At 40.5% G+C, this 20,965-nt stretch overlaps 1 protein-coding gene across 1 annotated transcript in view; it reads right to left on the bottom strand.

Annotated features, from left to right (window-relative positions):
- LOC100565908 (transmembrane protease serine 11E) overlaps positions 1 to 13,118 on the bottom strand; it is a 77,328-nt gene extending 64,210 nt beyond the window's left edge. Inside the window, exon 1 of the mRNA XM_016994681.2 lies at positions 13,037 to 13,118. The gene's annotated coding sequence lies outside the window, so the exon portion shown is untranslated. The remainder of the gene's footprint in view (positions 1 to 13,036) is intronic.
- Between the last annotated feature and the right edge of the window lie 7,847 nt (positions 13,119 to 20,965).

Genomic DNA, 20,965 nt, shown 5'->3' with positions numbered 1-20,965 from the left:
TATGCCTATTGTGGCCACTAAGCATGACTTTCGGGCACTGGAATAAAAGCTAGTGAGACAGCTGGGCAAAGCTGTATGTAAATAGATTCATTCATATATATATCAAACTTATATTTATTTGAAAAGTCAGAAAAAAAGTGTCAAGGCTATCCACACATTTTCAGCCTTCCTGTTATTGTCGTCGTCGTCGTCATCATCATCATCATCATCATCATCATAACACAGCCTTCTAAGCTCTGACTTGGGACTTTATCAGACGAGCTGAGGAAAATAGGAGAAAGAGAGGGAAATTGTCTTCTTGCATGTAGAATCACCTTCTTTACATGGGATTCCATCTTTAAAGAAGATGGATAATTTACTTACACACATACTCACACCTCATCACACAGGATCGCCTCTTCCAAACTCAATTTAGAGGGGACCCAAGTCACCGTTCTTAAGACACATACCACTTCTTGGATATTTTATTTTCCCTCTCAATCTCATCATTCTAGAGGAGACCCAGGGCACCATTCTTAAGATAGACACCACTTCTGGGCTACTTCACTTTCACCCTCAATCCCATTACCATAGAAGAGACCCAAGACACTGTCCTTAAAACAGGCACCACTTTTGGGATACTGTACATTCCCTCTCAATCCTGTTACTCTTGGGAGACTAAAGGCACCATTCTTAAGAATACCTATTCCTCCACATAACTAAAACAACTCAACACGGGTGAATCTGACCGATCCCATCCCATGTGGTCTAAACACTTTCTCCCATTTCCAGGCACATCAGGAGCTCAGAAGACAATTTCTCTCTGACTTCAGCCTCACCTCATTTCTCCACACTTCTGACACAGTTCACTGATGAAACAGAACAGGTGACAGCTGGAAGTTTATCTGTGTCTTATGATGGGCTCCATGGTACTTTATCTACAGTGTTTTCCCGAAAATAAGACAGTGTCTTATATTAATTTTTGCTCCCAAAGATGTGTTAGGTCTTATTTTCAGGGGATGTCTTATTTTTCCATGAAGAAGAATTCACATTTATTGTTGAACAAAAAATGAACATTTATTATATACTGACTGTACAGTAGTTGTCATCACAAACCAGTATAACCAGACAAACTGTGAATCCTATCAAGAATTTCTTGTTATTACCAATATTTCCATGCACAACCCTCTATGGTACGTACATTTACCGATCCTGCATGCTCTGGTGTTCTGTTCGGCGAGCATGCTTCCAAACAAAACTTTGCTAGGTTTTACTTTTGGGGCAGGCCTTATATTTAGCAATTCAGCAAAACTTCTATTAGGTCTTATTTTAGGTGGAAGAATGTCTCCTTGTAAACATTGTAAGGTTTTCAGGGTTCCAAGCCTAGCTTTGAGTCTAATTCTGGACCATCATTTGGGGTTCATGGGTGAAGAATCTCAAGGTGAGAGCATTGCTTTGTATATATAAAGATGTTGCTGCTCAAATGCTGTTGTAGCCCAGAGTAGACCAATTGAATAAAAAAAACCCAACAGAAATCAAGCTTGCTTAGTACATGACATATTTTAGTTCATCTGAAGATTGCTATGATCTCTCAGTCTTCTCTTCCCCAAGCCAAATGTACCCAACTACTTAAGTCATTCTTCATAAGGCTTGTTTTCCAAAACTGTGTCTGGTTGTCTCTGTTGTATCATCCTACCTAATAACTGGGATAATGTGTGGAAATATCATTATAGTCGCCAGGACAAAGCATATTTCAGTATATCCAAATTGACATCCAGTCCTAGCTTTCAGGTGCCCAATGAAGGCAAATTGGCACTTACAAGTTAATCAATGACCCAAGAGTATAGAATCAGAGAGGAAGGCTTATTTACTAATGCTAGTACAGTGTTCCCTCACTACTTCACGGTTCACTTTTTGTGGATTTGCTGTTTCGTGGTTTTTCAGTAAACTCTAAAAGACTATTATAAATCATAAAAATTACAATTTACAGCCTAAGGAAGGGAGGAAGGAGAAGCCAAAGGGAGAGAAAAGGAGCCCAAGCGGCAACGGGAGAAGGAGGAGGCGATTTATCAACACACAATTGGCTGATAAAGACTTAAAATAATGTATAACTACTAAAATAATGTATAAATATTAAAATAAATATAGTGTCCCTACTTCGCAGATTTTCACTTACTGCGGGTGGTCCTGGAACCTAACCCCCACGATAAGTGAGGGAACACTGTATATAATGTGTGAACATGTATTTGGAACTCTCGTTGATTAACTTTTTTCTGCATTTTTTAGAAAACCCACTTATCAATCCACATATCAAGAATGTATATAGCAGGGAAGCTTCCAGTCATGAAACAAATGAATGAGAAGATGGACACAGTAACAATTTTCTTTAAAAATATGTTGCACCTAATGCTCATTGAAGGATCAACAAATGGATTCAGGGCTGTGTCCTCACCCATCACTGGCAACCATTTGAGGATACTTTGCAACAACCTTTAATCGCATATCCCCAGAGCCGGCCCTAGGTATATTTCAAGTGTAGGCGAACAGAATTTTGGCACCCCCCTCCCCCCAAAAAAAACAATCACTGAAAAATAAAGGCATTGGATAAGCGAAAATGTTTGATAATAAGGAGGGATTAAGGAAAAGCCTATTAAACATCAAATTACATTAAGATTTTACAAATTAAGTACTAAAACATCATGTTTTACAACAAATCAACAGAAAAAGCAGTTCAATACCTTACGGAGGCAGGCCGCAGGAGACAGGAGTTGTCTCGATGGCGCCCCCAACAAGATGGTGCCACAGGCAACTGCCTAGTTGGCCTGGTGGTTGAACCGCCTCTGCATATCCCAATGTATATTTTAGTTACTTTTTTATGACTTAGGGGTTGAAACCTGATTGATCATTGTAGCAGTGGGTGAATGTGAAGCACTCTTTGTCAGAGCTAGGGGTCTGAATCCTTGCCTGTCCTATTCTGGTAGTCTCTTCTAGAACAAGAACATTTTAATTCTGGTTTTAGAGATAACAAGTTATCCCCTGTTGGGACACATAAAAATTCTCACTTTTATGATATTGAGTTTTCTGCAAGTTGCACCAAACTACAATAATGAAATTATCCATTGAAATGCATAGAAATGCTATTATTCCATTCCATCCCCCAGCCTCCCTCCCCCCAATTTTTTGTTACATGTTTTTAAATAAGAAAATGCACTTTATAAATAACAAATAATGTATCAGTGCACATTAACATGGAATAATACACAAAGAAAGATCAATTTTTAAATGGTAGAAGCACAAAGTTGTGCCGAGGATGACGTGTCTTAACATTGGAATGTATTTTAATTATGTTTTTATGTGTGTATTTAATTTAAATTTAATTTTACTTCAAATTTATGTTTTTATGTCCAAGACACTATGCAAGTGCCATCTATAAGCCACCTTGAATCCCCCTTGGGGTAGAGAAAGGAGGGATATAAATATGGATAATAAATAAATAAATAAATAAGGAAGCACATTTGAGGCAACAAAATGTGTGTTGGTCAGTGTAACAGCAAGGCAAAACCTGCTCGTTCACATGAAACAATAGAAAAGGATCAAATTTAAAATGGTAGAAGTGCAAAGTTGTGGCAAGGAAGCACAAAGTGAAGAAGCAAAAGCATCATTTTCTTTATACGGCACTCATTCCATCCTCCCTCCCTATTTTGCTCTCTCTCCCCCTCTCTCTTCATGAAGTCAAACATACCAGGAATATGGTATGACAGCACCCTATCCCTGTCCCCATCAGATGGGAGAAAGGCCGGCAATACACATTGTCCCGCCACCCTTTTTCCACATCATACAGGGAAAAGGGTAGAAAAGTGGGTAGCTCCATTGAAGCTACCCAAACTACACTTTCCTCCCCATGGTGATGGAGAAATGCCTTCTGATGCTTCCACTCCGCTTTGGGAGAAATGTGGATGGGGCCTGCCATACGTTGTGTGATGGCACATGGCAGGCCCATCCTTGCCGTGCAACCAAGCAGCAAAACGGGGCAAAAAATGCCCTATGTGAAGAGATTATAAGTACAAGAAGCAAGAAAGGGGTGCACTTCAAAAGCTTGAAGTGGTGTGAGAGAAGGAGGAGAACAGATGGAAGACCAAGCTGTGAGAGTGGAAGGATGCAAGACATAAGGAAGGATGCATCCTGAGGATACAAAGTGAGAAGCAGGAGAGCCAGAGTGAATAGTGAGAGTGGCAGGGTGCAAAAAGCAAGGAAGGGTGATGCTGCAAGGGCGTTAGGTGAGGCAAAAGAAGGACAGTGAACACAGTGTGAGTGGCAACATGCAAGGGAGGGGTGCACTGCGAGGGCATAAGGTGGGGCAAAGGAGGTAGTAGGAGGGAAAGAGGAGAAAGAGCTCCAAAAGCAGAAGTGCAGGAAGAAGTGAGGGATGCATTGCAAGGGCAAAAGGTTAGGCAAGGAAAGAGTAGGATGAAAGGAAGGCAAGAGGGAGAAGAAAAAGGGAAGAGAGGGTGTGAGTTACAGAGGCTAGTGTACAAGGGGCAAGAGACATAAGCATGATGATGATCAAGTGATGAGTGGGGTGGTATGGTTTCACAAGGGTTTTTTTTCATGTCAGGAGCAACCAGAGTTGCTTCTGGAGTGAGAGAATTGGCCGTCTGCAAGGTTGTTGCCCAGGGGATGCCCGGATGTTTTGATGTTTTACCATCCTTGTGGGAGGCTTCTCTCATGTCCCTGCATGGAGCTGGAGCTGATAGAGGGAGCTCATCCACGCTCTCCCCGGGTGAGATTCGGACTTGGCAGCTTTCAGGTCAGCAACCCAACCTTCAAGTCACAAGGCTTTTATCCCCTAGGCCACCGGAGGCTCCTGTTTCACAAGGTGAAGGAAGGAAAGAAGAATAGAATTTGCAGCAGAAGAAATCAAGGAACAAGAAAGGCGTATTGCGCCAAAATGCTAATGTGTATATGTGTGTGTGTGTAAAAGAAATCCCTTGAAAGATTCTTGCAAAGAAAGAGCTCTGCAAAAAGGGAGCTGACTTTTTGCAGAGAGGCAAAGCCACGCCTCAAACAATGTATCTGTTTGCTGGCAGATGGCTGGTTTTGTCAGTTGGGAATTTGAGCTTGCAGGGGGAGCACAGAAAAGACAGGCTGTCTGGCTATGGTCAAGTAGCAGTTTAAATATGCCATGCTGGGTATATTGAATGCTGATGTTATTGATCCTATGCAACTACAAGGACATTGTACGATTGCTGAACTGTTTATTTAACTTCAACTCAACAAGTAAAGTTTCTTTGTTCTTTCAATTCCTCTGCCTGATCTGAGTCTTTTGTACATGGTGTTAACTGGACGCTGCTGGTTCCGCTATACACACTCCTGCTAACAAGGCGGACATGGTGGGCCAAATAGTGAAATATTGGAGAAGAGGCACTTTGGGAGCACAACAAGGGAGATAATGCAAAGGTCCTTCAAAAGCAAAGATACAATGCAATTCATTAACGCCATACTCTGCTCCCCAAGATGAGGAGAAGGAGCCAGAAAAAGCCAAGCAGACAAGGTAGACAGAAACTTATTAAGATAGATGCTTGATGCAACTTTTCAGAATTTTGGGAAATGGAACCAAACTAAAACAAAGAGAAAGTCCTTTTTCCCATAGACTTTGGGAGTACACTATGATATTTGTACCATCTAATCATACATATGCCTTGCTAAGTTATACAGACATAAGAGGAGAATATCATTCACTTCTACAATGTAAGGTCTATCAGAAAAACAAAACAGTAGCTACAAGGGTGAAGACAGAAAAGTTGTTGAGAAGTATAAGGATGATGTACAGTATATGAAAGAAACACATTGGCCACATTATATTAGCGTTTACTTCGGGGGGGAGGTGTCTGAAACTGAGAAATACGGTTCAAATTTTTGGTAAACAGTTGTAATAGTCTTTTGCAGCAAAAGCAAAAAGATCTAGTATCTCTATCCTTACCTAGCCAACAGCACTAATCCTTTAAAATATTTGCACAAGCTTTTGAAGACTGCAGTTCACTTCATCAGATGCAATGTTGCTTCTGTTGGCAACAGATGGGAGTATATAAGTAAGATAAGAAGAAATGTCATTGTAATTAGTACAGATGCTTATTGTCTTAATGAGCATTAGCAAACAACAGTGGTTGGAAAAACAGATCATAGATGAATTGATTACCATTTACATTTTAATTAAAAATCAGATAGTGGAAATAAAGTTTTCTAGTTATTATAAAACTTCTATATTGTATCTTAGAAGCAAAGCAAAGTATGTTTTTCCCCTTTCAGTTGCTGCCTTTGGTCTTTCTTTCCTCTGCATCTTGCTCTGTGAATCAGATGGTGGTCATTCTCGGGGACATACTGTGATATTTTAATGAATCTGTAGGTTTTTTTTACCATCAATGAAAAACTGATAGCAATAAAATAATGATTTAATGAGAATACAACTAGGAGTTTCTGTGCACATAAAAATGATAACATTGTTGCTATTGTTCTTTTATTTATATTTTATAAAATATATTATTTATATTTATTTATATTGTACTATGAAGGTACATATCATAAATTCCATGACCAAACAGATATCTGAACTTGCCTTTTCCAAGTCTGGCATTTTAAACATAATTTTATACTGGTTCTCTTATACCACCTATAACTGTAAAAACACCTTGTGTACACCTTATGTACCCAAGTTGCATAATTGAAATGCAAATTAGAGTCCCATATTAAAACAATGGAATATGGTAACCCCAGGAAATGTTAGCCATGATCAAACTGTTACACAGTTGTATTTGTTTTAATCATTAACTGGATGAGGCAGACAAGTAGTCTGGGTGCCAAGGCTGGTAAACCCATACTCATGCCAGTTCGGCGCAAGGTTTGAGCACAGACCTGTGATTTTGGTCACAAAATTCATAAATGAACAACCTTTCACAGGGCTTTACATGGCTTATGGATGGATATGGAAGACAGTAGAATCATGCAATAAAATCCCACCAACTGAGGCACTGATTCAATATTGTTTGTAGGCTTCATTTGAGGCTGTTAAGACATTATGACAACAGTGAGGCAAAATCACATTTAGTGACTGTATCCTTGACCCATGTCCCTCCTGGCTTACTAAACAGAACGGAAGCCTTTGATTGAATTTACAAAGTTGAGGAAGAACCTGGACTCTATGATGTATTTATGGGTGGTTTTAAAGTTTTAAATTTTTATTGTTTAATGTATGTTTTAAGATGTGTCACGGCAACTACTAATTTTTGGTTTTAAATGTTTTAACTTTTATTATGCATGTTTTTATCTGCTGTAAGCTGCCTTAGGCCATTAGGTGAGGAAGGCGGGGTATAAATTTTTTAAATAAATACATAAATAATCTTCCATTGAAATACTGTATATGTTTGAAGTACCCACTGTGGCATGAGAAGCCAAGACTTTAAAACTTAAGATGTGTCTTAACTAAAGAGAAGCAAACAAATGAAATTGTCCTCTCCCCATCACTATTCAACTTTTGGGACTGACTCTGTCATTGAAACCTTCCTTTCACCTTTATGCCCAGAGACATAAAGTTCCAGTAATTAACTTTAAGATTTTCGTGCTTGTTTTTAACAAAATTTGCAAAGGCATAGATTTTAAAGATTACTTATGGCCCATTTCACACTACAGTTGGCCCTCCGTATCTACAGAATATGTATAATTCCAGACAGCCAATAAGATGGCTGGGATTTCTGGGAGTTGTAAGCGGCCCTGAGTCCCCTTCGGGGTGAGAAGGGCAGGATATAAATAACTAAAATAAATAATAATATATAAAACACCTAGAGGGCCGAAGTTTGCCAATGCCTCATCTGTTGGTTCAACCATCCACAGCATTTATATAAGGGACACCATTTTACTACAATACACCATTGTATATAGTGGGACTTGAGCATACATGGATTTTTGTATCAAAATGGAACCAAACCCCACTGGATATCAAGAGCCCATTATACAGTTCTAGCACCATCATCACACTATGACTGCCATGGTTTCATATTATGGAATCCTAGAAGTTGTAGGTTTGGGAGAAGCATTTAGAACTCATACCCAGAGAGTTCATCTAGTTAGTACAGTGGTTCCCAACCTTGGGCCTCCAGGTGTTTTGGACTTTAACTCCCAGAAATCCCAGCCAATTTACCAGCTGTTAGGAACTGTGGGAGCTGAAGTCCAAAACAGTGCCAACAAAGAAAAAAAATAATACAAGTGTGAAGAAGCCAGAATGGATGTCCAAAGAACTTCTTACCAGGCTAAGACTCAAAAGAAATCACCAAAGAAGAATTCAAATGTATAGCAAACTCCTGTAGAGAAAAGGTTCGCAAAGCTAAAGCTCCAAATGAGCTCAGGCTTGCCAAGGACATTAAAAACAACAAAAAAGGTTTTTTTGCTTATGTTGGTAGAAAAGTAAGAACAGGGAGGCGATAGAGCCTCTGCGAGGAGAAGATGGGGTGATGGTGACAAGGGACAGGGAAAAGGCAGAACTACTTAATGCCTTCTTTGCCTCGGTCTTCTCACAAAAAGAAAGCCATCTTCAACCTCAGCAACATGGAATGGATGAAGGATTGGGGGAAATCCAACCCCAAATAGGGAAACAAGTTGTCCAGGAACACCTGGCCACTCTAAACGAATTCAAGGGCTAGATCAGCTACATCCAAGAGTATTGAAAGAACTAGCAGAAGTTATTTCGGAACCACTGGCAATCATCTTTGAGAGTTCTTGGAGAACAGGAAAAGTCCCAGCAGATTGGAGGAGGGCAAATGTGGTCCCTATCTTCAAGAAGGGAAAAAAGAACGACCCAAACAATTACTGTCCGGTTAGCCTCACGTCGATACCAGGCAAGATTCTGGAAAAGATCATTAAGGAAGTGGTCTGCAAACACTTAGAAACAACTGCGATCATTGCTAATAGTCAACAAGGATTTATTAAAAACAAGTCATGCCAGACTAATCTGATCTTTTTTTCGACAGAGTTACAAGTTGGGTTGATACAGGGAACGCCGTAGATGTAGCATACCTGGATTTCAGTAAGGCCTTCGACAAAGTCCCCCACGACCTTCTGGCAATCAAACTAGTAAAATGTGGGCTAGACAATACTATGGTTAGGTGGATCTGTAATTGGCTAAGCGACCGAACCCAAAGGGTGCTCACCAATGCGTCTTGTTCATCTTGGAAAGAAGTCATGAGTGGAGTGCCTCAGGGCTCCGTCCTGTGCCCGGTTCTGTTCAACATCTTTATTAACGACTTAGACGAAGGGTTAGAAGGCACGATCATCAAGTTTGCAGACGACACCAAACTGGGAGGGATAGCTAACACTCCAGAAGACAGGAGCAGAATTCAAAACGATCTTGACAGACTAGAGAGATGGGCCGAAACTAACAAAATGAAGTTCAACAGGGACAAATGCAAGATACTCCACTTTGGCAGAAAAAATGGAATGCAAAGATACAGAATGGGGGACGCCTGGCTAGACAGCAGTACATGTGAAAAAGATCTTGGAGTCCTTGTGGACAACAAGTTAAACATGAGCCAGCAATGTGATGCGGCTGCTAAAAAATCCAATGGGATTTTGGCCTGCATCAATAGGGGTATAGCGTCTAGATCCAGGGAAGTCATGCTCCCCCTCTATTCTGCCTTGGTCAGACCACACCTGGAATACTGTGTCCAATTCTGGGCACCGCAGTTGAAGGGAGATGTTGACAAGCTGGAAAGCGTTCAGAGGAGGGCAACTAAAATGATCAAGGGTCTGGAGAACAAGCCCTATGAGGAGAGGCTTAAAGAACTGGGCATGTTTAGCCTGCAGAAGGGAAGGCTGAGAGGAGATATGATAGCAATGTACAAATATGTGAGGGGAAGTCATAGGGAGGAGGGAGCAAGCTTGTTTTCTGCTGCCCTGGAGACTAGGACGCGGAACAATGGTTTCAAACTACAGGAAAGGAGATTTCACCTGAACATCAGGAAGAACTTCCTGACTGTGAGGGCTGTTCGGCAGTGGAACTCTCTCCCTCGGACTGTGGTGGAGGCTCCTTCTTTGGAGGCTTTTAAGCAGAGGCTGGATGGCCATCTGTCGGGGGTGCCTTGAATGCGATTTCCTGCTTCTTGGCAGGGGGTTAGACTAGATGGCCCATGAGGTCTCTTCCAACTCTACTATTCTATGGTTCTATGATTCTATGATCTAGTACCTCACCAAACTACAAAGGTTGGGGATATAGGAGCTAAAGTAAATGAAAGAGTTATGATTGTTTAGAGCATGTCTGTACAACCTGCAACCCTCCAACTGTTTGGGCCTCCAACTCCCAGAAGCTCTAGCCAGCTGTTTCATGTCCAGGAATTCTGTCTAGCTGAAGCCCAAAGCACCTGGAGGACCACGGGCTTTGCATAGAAGAAAGATGAGAGGGAAGAAATTGTCAATAAGTCATGGTGCACCAACAGCCTGGTGATAAAACTCTGAAAGGGAGTGGGTTCAAAGAAGTTGTTTGTGGTGTAACTGAGCTAGGAACATGCCAGAAGGGCACACCTTTTATGGAAGAATGCAGTGTGCAGTCCTGTTCTTTGCAAAGGATTGGATGTATTTTTGGTTGGCAGTCACCCTTACCAATGTTGATTGACTGGAGATAATTTTAACATTTTCAGTTCCTGGATCTTAAGGTGGCTTTGTGCTTGAGGATTTGGGGAAATGTTCTATCATTTGGGGCTGTTCTTGTACTTTAAGGGTTTTTTGAATTAAAAATGAACAATATAAAAATCAATGCACCAGTGCATTAATCATAAAGAAATGCACACAATGAATAAAAATTAATGCATTATGTGGTATGAGAGGAGGAACAGTGAGTAAAATCTAATGGACTGTCAGTGTTGTATAGCTGTTTGGCTCTGAAGGCCAGGATTCAAATGGAAACCCACTGGATAGCCTTGGGGAAGTAACACTCAGAAGATGGCAAATGCAAATGAACAAATCTTGCCAAGAAAACCTCATGATAGGCACACCCTTGGGTTATCATAAATCAGAAATAACTTGAAGACACATAGTAACAACAACAACAACAACAACAACAACAACACTTACTATTAATGCATTACTTTCTAAAATCCATGTTCTAAATCCTATCATAAGGCAGAGGGTGGATTATGTGGAGCTTGAGCCATGCTGGTTTAAAATAAATGTTGTGGTACTGTTTTTAGATAAAGTTAAGGAAGTTATGGAGCCCCTGGTGGTGCAAAGGATTAAACCTCTGAGCTGCTCAATTTGCTGACTGAAAGGTCGGCAGTTCAAATCCAGGGAACAAATTAAGCTCCCGTTGTCAGCTCTAGCTTCTGCTAACCTAGCAGTTCAAAAACATGTAAATGTGAGTAGATCAATAGGTACCACTCTGGTGGGAAGGTAACAGCGCTCCATGCAGTCATGCCGGCTATATGACCTTGGAGATGTCTACGGACAATGCCGGCTTTTCGGTTTAGAAATGGAGATGTGCACCAACCTCCAGAGTCGGACATGACTAGACTTAATGTCAGGGGCAAACCTTTACCTTTACCTTTACCTTAAGGAATTCATTACAGAACCTACTCTCCCTGCATACACAGGACTATTTTCTAATAAAGAAAATAATAATAATCACAGAGCTTCTTAAAAGCCATATAAGGAAGCAAAGCTATGCAGTTCACCATTTGAATATTATCACCCAACATACATACACATAGTTACACATCACTAGAAATATTATAGACAACATAGGAAAAAGGGACTTGAATTTTTGGTGTTAAATGTTGTGGTTTAAATGAAGGGAATATCTGATATTTTTGCAACAAAAGCCTTTACTTGAGGAAACAATTCTCCCAGCTCCTAATAAATGCAACCATTGTTTGATTGGATAATGCTAAAGACACTTGTCTAGTTCAACAGTTTGTTTCAAATGGCAACTCTCAGATTTTTCCACAGAAAACATTAAAAAGCATACCTTCTCCATACACTTCTAAAAGCTCATAGTGTCATTTTGCAGCATAATCACATTCAGACATCATAATAATTGTAAACAGAATTTCTTCATAGTAAGAGAAAGAGCAAGAGCAATTTCAGCCTAACTCTTGAACTTCATTAGCATAATATCATTATTTTTTGTAAATCACACCAGAATCTTTGCTAAAAGTCAACAAATATTCCACATAAATCAACCAAAAGGATCTGATAAAACACGAGAAAGGAGACTGAACACAAACGTCGCTACGCGGCTGAGTTCCCATAAGCAGTGCTTCATTCATTGTGCGAAAGAGGAAAAAAGAATGTTTTTGAAAGCAGCCGAAAGTCTGTCCAACCTTAAAATAATTGTTGTAGGAAATTAAATAAAAGGCAGGCGGTGAGAAAACAAGGAGGAAAATAAGGGATTTGTATGTATCCGACATACAATTCAATGAAGGGAAGCGAGTGGAAGAGAAGAGACTTACATGGAATATCCTGTAGAAATCATAAACCTCCTTAGTGATCATTATATCCGCCAATAAAATGCAAAACTGAGTGTAAAATCCTGCATGGTCCTAATCATATTTCCACTGACTTCAGTGTAACTTAATTAATAGAGAGTGTACACAGAGACCAGAGCTTGAATTTCTAGTTGTCTTGCTTACTACCCTTTTTCCCTTAAACCCACGCAGATCATAGCCTTAGCAAGAGAGATAAGGAGACACAAGAGATTTGCATTTCCACTTATTTGTCTTGCTTTGATTTTTCTTGTAAATAGTTACAGCAAACTGAGAGTAGCCAACAAAAATGTTCACAGACTGTTTTCTAATGGAAGGTGGTCATTAAAATTAATTTTCTCCCTTCACTCTCCCCAAAACACTTTTTTTCAAGACTAAAACGGTGACCATAATTATAATAAAAACATACATTCAGCCACAAGGTCTTACTTAGCAAATGGGAACACTGTCTCTCAGATGGAGCTGAGCTTCCAGGTCTGTCTCTGCAGGGTCTGTCTTTCTTATATTAAGTTTTTAAAAAAGGGAAAAAAAGCACTTACCAGTAGGTGCTAGCTCCTGTAGCTAAGGAGCCCTTTCTTCCACTGGGCTCCATTCACAATAGCCTATGTGGCATTGTGGTGTGAATTTGATTCTTTATGGGCTGGATTAGGAGGGGAAAAAAGAAGTCACTAACAAGTTTGATAAAACAAGTTAGACAAGTCTGGGTGACAAAAGTTTCACCCTGTAGCATGATTTCAAGGGAGGAATCAGAACCCTAACTGTGCTTTATGTACCTTATACATAATACCTTTCATTCAAGAATCTCAATGACTTAACAAGCTCTAATTAATTGCAACATAACCACAGAGAGATTGGCTAATACAAAACCAAAGAACTATGAAAGGTTTTGCAAACAAAAAGAAAGCTTCCTTCTTTTGGCAAGTTAAGATCAATGAAATAAAGATTTGCAAGGGAATTCTAGGAAACTGGCACCAGTGCATTTTTTTATGTATGATTTAGAAACTAGATTTATTATCTAGGCGGCTACCGATTCACTGGAATATGTCGAAGTACATGGTATGCATCTTGTTTTGTGGGATTGTGTTATATAGTTACCTGAGATCAAAATTAATGCAGATGTTCTGAACTGGAAGCGTTAGGATTCTGCACTGTGCTGAAACTGTTATTATTTGCCTTCAAATGGATTTTGACTTAAACTAATTCCTATTACTGGATTTCTTCAGAAAAGGATTGCCATTTTGCCTTCCTCTGAGACTGAGTATGACTTGCCTACTGTGTTTCCATGACTGAGCAGAGATTTGAACTCTCATCTCTGGGTCTGACACCCAAGTCACTTCACTATGCTGGCTCTGCTGAAGTTGTACATAACCTAAGAGTATTAGGTAAAGGTAAAGGTTTCCCCTGACATTATGTCCAGTCATGTCCGACTCTGGGGGTTGGTGCTCATCTCCATTTCTAAGCCGAAGAGCCGGCATTGTCCATAGACACCTCCAAGGTCATGTGGCCGGCATGACTGCATGGAGCACTGTTACCTTCCTGCCGGAGCAGTACCTATTGATCTACTCACATTTGCATGTTTTCGAACTGCTAGGTTGGCAGGAGCTGGAGCTAACAGCGGGAGCTCATTCCGCTCCCGGGATTTGAACCTGGGACCGTTTGGTCTGCAAGTTAAGCAGCTTAGTGCTTTAACACACTGTGCCACCAGGGCCCCTAACATAAGAGTGTTATGTTTCTATAAAATGAGAAACATATCTGAGTCTTATAGGCAAAATGTAATCTTTTGCAATCCTGAAATTGCAGATCAAACTATATAGTATTTTACTAGAAAAACATAGCTGCTATCTACCAGAATCCCTAATGTCATAGAATCATAGAGTTGGAAGAGACTTCACAGGTTATCCAGTCCAACCCCCTGCCAAGAAGGAAAATTGCTTTCAAGATTCTCAATGTGTTTAAAAAAAACAACCTTAAATCTGTCATAGAATTTCACCATACTCATTCATTCCCACAGTTTTCATTCCCCCGTCATTAGCTACAAGATGTGAGAGACAGCTAAACTTTGCATACAATGACATTGCACCATTTGTTTCCTAGATTTTACCGAGAAGACTTGGATCAATAGTGACTGTAATATGCATTTGTATCTGCCTTGCGCATATATACAAGAGCAAAGCCAACTCTTGATCAATCTTCAGTCTGGACCTATGGATGCAAAATAAATTGGATTGGGGGCAGGTCAACAGGAAGGGGATTTTTTGAAGGATACATTATCTTTCTTGCTAACGTTTGCAAAACACCGTGAGTGCTTCTGTAGAGGAGTGGTATTGCAAAGAAGATTCAGTCTCTCCAGATGTCGAAAACGGATGTAAAAATAAACATTCATACGGTTTACAAAGTGGTAGTGGGGGTGGGGATGTCATCAAAATTGATACAGAGGTTTATAATGTACACACTGTCCTAGAGTGCAAAGGAATTGGTAAGTTATTGAAGGAAGGAAATAGCATATTTCAAGTGACAAAGACCAGAATGTTATGGTATGTGGCCAAGTCACATTTCTAAACAGGTTTGGCTTTTCCATATCAACATATGAAATTGCCTAATGTTGAATCATGCCATAGGTCCGTCTAGCCCAGTACTGCCTATCATGATTGGCTTGAACTTCCTAGGTCAGAGTGTCCTGTTTTGTCTTTCAATAGCATCCTTAAAACAATGTGGTAAGTAAATGAAAACTGTTTTACTTCAGTAAAACATAAAGAACAGCACACCCAGTGGTATAATGCAAAAGAAAACAAGGAAGTCTTAGGGCAAACACAGTCTCTGATAAATTCCCAAATCAAGTGGCAGTCTTACTTCAGACAAAGAAACAGCAATAAATCTTTAGGAGCATTGTCCCAGATGCAGACTCGAAGCAGGCACAAGGGAAGCGAAGGCTTAGGCATTAGAGTCAGTTTGTTAACAGCAAAAGCTGACTGCACCTGCTTCTGCTTTATAACCCTGAGTTCCCTCACAGCTGCTAGGGCAGTTCCCAATTACTCAGCTGCATTTCTAGCAGCTATCCTAGCTGAACATCTCTGCTCTGTTTCCTTTCATCTCTCCTGAAATGTGAGTACTTGCAAAATCTCCTCAGATTCTGACTGCCCCTCAGATTCATGAACACTTTCCTGCTCCCTTTCCTCTTCTGAAGAAGAGGAATCCCTAACACAGAGATGTAGCCGAGTGGGGGGTTAAAAGTTCACACAGACACCCCCAAATATGTCAGGTTTAAAAAACCCTGGTTTACTCATAAATCGGTTAACAACTTAAAATTCATGAGTAAATCAGGTTTTGGAGGAGGGGGTTTGAACCTTTTCAGGGGGGGGGGTTGAATCCTTAACACCCCCCCCTCCCCGGCTACAGCCCTGTCCTAGGATCTTAATAAGATACCTTTTCTAGTTTCTATTATCTTTTGATTACATTTGGTAATGTTTAAACTTGAGGCTTATATATGAATTATTATTATTATTATTATTATTATTATTATTATTATTATTATTATTATTATTTGTATTCTACCATATCCCCCCAAGGGGGCTCAGGGCGGATTCCAACATACATCAGCAAACATTCAGTAAAAACCATGTTTTCTTCCACTGAAGCATGTCCTCTTTGTTTGGCAAAGTACAGGCAGCCCCCGAGTTACAAACATCTGACTTACAAATGACTTATAGTCAAGAACAGGGGTGATACAACAGGAAGTTAAAGAAATCTACCTCTCAGCATCCTTTCACACAGCCATATAACCCAGTATATCAAGGCAGAAAATCTCACAATACCTGCTTTAAACTGAGATATCCGAGTCCACACTGCTAATTCTAGTTCAAAGCAGATAGTGTGTAATTTTATTCAGCTGTGTAGAAGGGGTCTCAGAAGAGAAATTCACTCCTAGAAGAGTTATCATGGGGGAAAGGGGTCTCCACTGAAGCTTTATCATAAATCCTTGTTTCCTCAACATGTCAAATCTATTAAAATCCAATTATCACAGGGACAGAAAGTGAGGTGAAATCTTCTGAACAGGAGCACACACAGCAAAACAAACACCACAGGTGTTCTAACCATTCCCTATGCTATCCAAAATACACACATTTGTGTATTTTGGATAGCATAGGGAATGGTTAGAACACACACACACACACACATTTGGCGGTAGTTACACTTTTAAAATGTACCTGTTCTGACTTACAAACAAATTCAATTTAAGAACAAAGATTTTTTTTGTATTTCATTATTAGAGTGTTCACATATTGTATTAGATATTATTTCACTCTGCGTGTACTTGCTCAGATAGTTATGAATATTTTTGTTGGCAGTTGGATTTTTAAGGATTCTAAATAATTCGACTATATATTAACCAGTCATATGACAACTGGAACGGCCCTGGATCATGATTTTGGATGGCATGATTTTCATTATTGTTTTTAATTGACTTGTTTTAATGTTTTGGTTTTAATGTAACTGTTTATGTTGTTATATGTATGTTTATGGCATCAAATCGCTGCCTATTTGTAAGTCCGCTTTGAATCCCCTTCTGGGTGAGAAAGATGGGATGCTGAAAATAAATGAATGAATGAATGAATACACTAGATTAAAGTAAACTTCCTGAAAGCACGATCCTATGTAAGATCCACTAAGTACAGCAGTGAGCAAGCAGGACTTGAAAAGTAAAAATTATTTGTTCCCAAACTCATTATAGTGTTTTGAAAGTCGTTCACTGATACGTATTACAATTTTTTAAAGCAGATCATTGAGTTACTCATTTCTTTTCCTTTACTTTCTTATATATTTTTAATCTGCAATGACAGATGAAGAAAGTAACAACTGAGAACTTGCATATCGGTGGGGTAAATCTATTCTAGGGTGGTGAATCCATTTCAGGGAAGAAGTCGAAGGTGCTAAAAATGTCTTGAAGAGCATAAGCCCATAGAGAGTTCCTGCAAAACTAGGCCAAAATCATCACCTAATGACGTGAAACCATTAGCCACCACTGTAAGAAGACAGTGTGAAAACTAGAAGAATGCTGTCAAAATGCCCCAGAAAAATGACTTTTAAAATTAACAAGAAAACTTTACTTATTGTCCCAATAAGAAAAATAATTCCTGCTCATTAGGGCACATAATGGATTTCCATCTGACTTATGACATTTAACATAAACTTGTCAGAGTTAACTGTGTCACTGATTATCAACTGAACAGAATAATATATGTCTTGCCAGGGTTTGAACTCATTTTATTCACCCATATACCACATCCAGTCTCCAGTGTTATCATTAGGGGAATGTGGGGAATGCAAACCACATTGACACCAACCCTAGTGATGCCAGTGCTGCGGCAGGAAGTAAAAGTTTTATGGTTAAGGCAAGTGATGTTTCCTGATACTTTGGTGGTGGGAGAGAAGGAGGAGGAGTATGAGAACACAACATGGAGAAAGTAGCAGGAAGAAGAGCCTCTCATCCTTCGAGCCACTGGCTTGCAGCAGCTCTGTATCTGCTGCCTGGGTTCCTTCAGCATTGGAACTGATGGGCTTTTCAAAGCAGCATGTGAAAATCTTATCCAAAAGAAATCTCATATCTCAGCCAGAAAGACTGCAGACCATTTCTGTTTACGCTGTAGTTTGTTTTATTTTGCTGTGTTTTAAGTGTGTACTGTGTTGTACCAATGTGCCCCTGCTATCCAGTGACAGTTTGGGTCTACCGTACAAGTAGGCGATGAATCCACTGTAGTTTTTAGTGCAAACTTTAAATGACCTATCCACTGTATAGAACCTTATCATCGAATATGGCTCAGCACCTTGGATAGCTCATCTGAATAAAACCCAGGGTGAACTGACATGGTAGCTGTTGGTTCCAGTTTGAACTACATTTCACTTCGGCTTTTTGCAAAGAACATTGCGTTCTAAGGCAGGGGTGCCAGGTACAGGAGATCTCGGGACAAGCCTCAAATGCCCTGCCTCAGAAGTATCAGGATTTTTGGGGTGTGTTCAGCGAGAAGGAAGTGGAGCAGTTGCCTCCGCACCGGCCCTATGACTGCGCCATCGACTTGGAGCCAGGAGCCCCAATCCCGCGTGGGCATTTGTATTCTCTCTCAGAACCGGAGCTTGCTGCTTTCCAAGAGTTTTTGGATACCAACCTACATAAGGGGTTCATCTGCCCGTCGCAGTTGCCGGCTGAGGCTCCAGTCCTGATTGTCAAGAAGAAGTCAGGGGAGTTGCGATTATGTAATGACTACTGCGCTCTGAATAACATCACGATCAAGAATCGTTACCCCTTGCCGCTGCTTCCAGAGCTATTGGACCGGCTGAGAGGGGTGTGGATCTTCACGAATTTAGATTTACAGGGAGCTTACAACTTGGTCTGCATCCGGGTGGGGGATGAATAGAAGATGGCTTTTCAGACCTGTTTCGGAAGTTTCGAGTACTGTGCCTTTGGTCTTTGCTGCGTCCGGCCACTGGTGTCCACCCGGATGATGGCCACGGCACACCACCGCCTCCTGTGCTCTGCGATGGGGAGGAGGAGTTTAAAGTGGTGGACATTTTGGACTCTCACGACACCCTTGTTGGCTACAGTACTTGGTTGACTGGGTGGGGTATGGGCCTGAAGAACACTGTTGGGTAGATGCACGGGACGTACATGCTTCTGATTTGGTGGCTCAATTTCATCATACCTACCCGGCCAAGCCTCGGTCGCTGGAAGGGCAGAAGGGGGGCTTGGAGGGAGGGAATAGTGTTGTGACTCAGCCACAGAGTGACTCTGATGAGGATTTTGGGATACATTTTCAGGATGAGGGGATTCAGGTTCAGGATGAGTTTCAAGATGACTCTGATGGGAATTATGGGATTCAAGTGCAGGGTGTCCCTGCTGTGGAAGATGGGAAACAGGGAGGCTTTCCCATGGGAGGAAATGGTGTTGTTGATGTTGATGTTTCCCAGGTGCAAGAAGCAGGAAGGGAGAGCAGCTCCCAGCCTGATAACACTAACGAGCAGTTTGGCCTTGACGATAATGCATCTCTGGACCAGGCCAGCCGCTTGGAATTTAGAGGGGTTTGCAGAAGTCTTAGAATAGCAAATAAGAGAGAGGTCAAAGGGCAAAGGAATGCCTTCATGTTATGCTATTAAAACAGTCTGCTGAGAGAGGAATCTTTGTCAAAGCAACATCTCGTTTCAGTTAGAAGCAGCTCTTGTTTTCTTGGATTATCCTGTAATCAAGTTCATGGGACTATGTCATGTATTAATGGAACCTTGTTTTATGCCTATGGTTTTCTTGGATTAATTTGTATAGCCTTGATTCTGCAACAATCTTTTGGATCTTTACTTTTGCTTTTTAAGAACTATTTATTGCCTATTTCCTAATAAACTACAAAAGACTTCAACCTGTGTGCAGCCTGGTGTTTTCAGCAAGGTGAAGCTATTCTGAGGTGCGACAGTAGCTACCAGCTGCTAGGGACCCATCCAGACAGTACCTCTATCTCAGGAGCTCCTGTAGCAAACAGGAGGGTGGCCATGTGCCATTCCCTGTAAACCTGGAGGCAACTGCTACAAAAGGCAAAAACGCCAGATTTCCAGTTGCGGGAATATCGCAGTTTAGCTGAATATCCGGATCTTCGCTTGTCTGTATGTCCCTGCAATCGGAAATCATGGAATTTTTTTAAATCTGGGTTTGTTCCTGGGTTTTAGATGTTTGTTCTTGATTGGTCAGTTCCTAAAAAGAAGGTGATACTTGAGTAGAAGGCAAAAATTTTGTCCTGGAAAGAGGAAATTTGTCCTATACCTGTATAATGTTGTAAATTGCTTCTGAGTCCATAGTATGGAAGTGTGGAGAAGAGCAAACCAGAGACCACCTATTACAATGCCGTCCGAGCCCTGCCACATGCACAATGGAGGACATTCTTACAGCAACACCAGAGACATTCCAAGTGGCCAGCTACTAGTCAAAGGACATTTAATATAATGCAAGTTTTTTTAAACTTTGTGTTTTCAAGTACATTACAACTTGTACCCTCGGTTCGCTTCTGACATGATAAACAAATAAATACCTGTATAATGAGGTTTGTGGCAGAAAAATGAAGTTCCTGCGGTGCAACAAGTACTTTTACATTAAGTAGTACATAATGAAACAGAAACAGAGACTTTCAAACCAGGAACAGAATGTCATAATTACTGTAATTAGTCAGACATTGTTGTGTGGCCATCTGTGCAGATAGGTTTCATGGTGTATTTGTGCCAGGGAACAACAGGATGATATTGCCAGGTTATTTATTTATTTATTTATTTATTTATTTTTCAAACTTATATGCCGCCACTCCCCTACGGCTCGGAGCGGCTTACAAGAACCGGCTAAAATCAACAATTTAAAAAACATTTTAAAAACATCATTTTAAAAAAAAATCTTTAAAACATCCTTAAAACATCAGCAACAGAGCTCAAAAGCCTGCCGAAAT

The sequence above is a fragment of the Anolis carolinensis genome, chromosome 6 (genome assembly GCF_035594765.1).
Source record: "Anolis carolinensis isolate JA03-04 chromosome 6, rAnoCar3.1.pri, whole genome shotgun sequence".
NCBI classification, from domain to species: Eukaryota; Metazoa; Chordata; class Lepidosauria; order Squamata; family Dactyloidae; genus Anolis; species Anolis carolinensis.
This window is presented reverse-complemented; position numbering and strand designations above follow the sequence as displayed.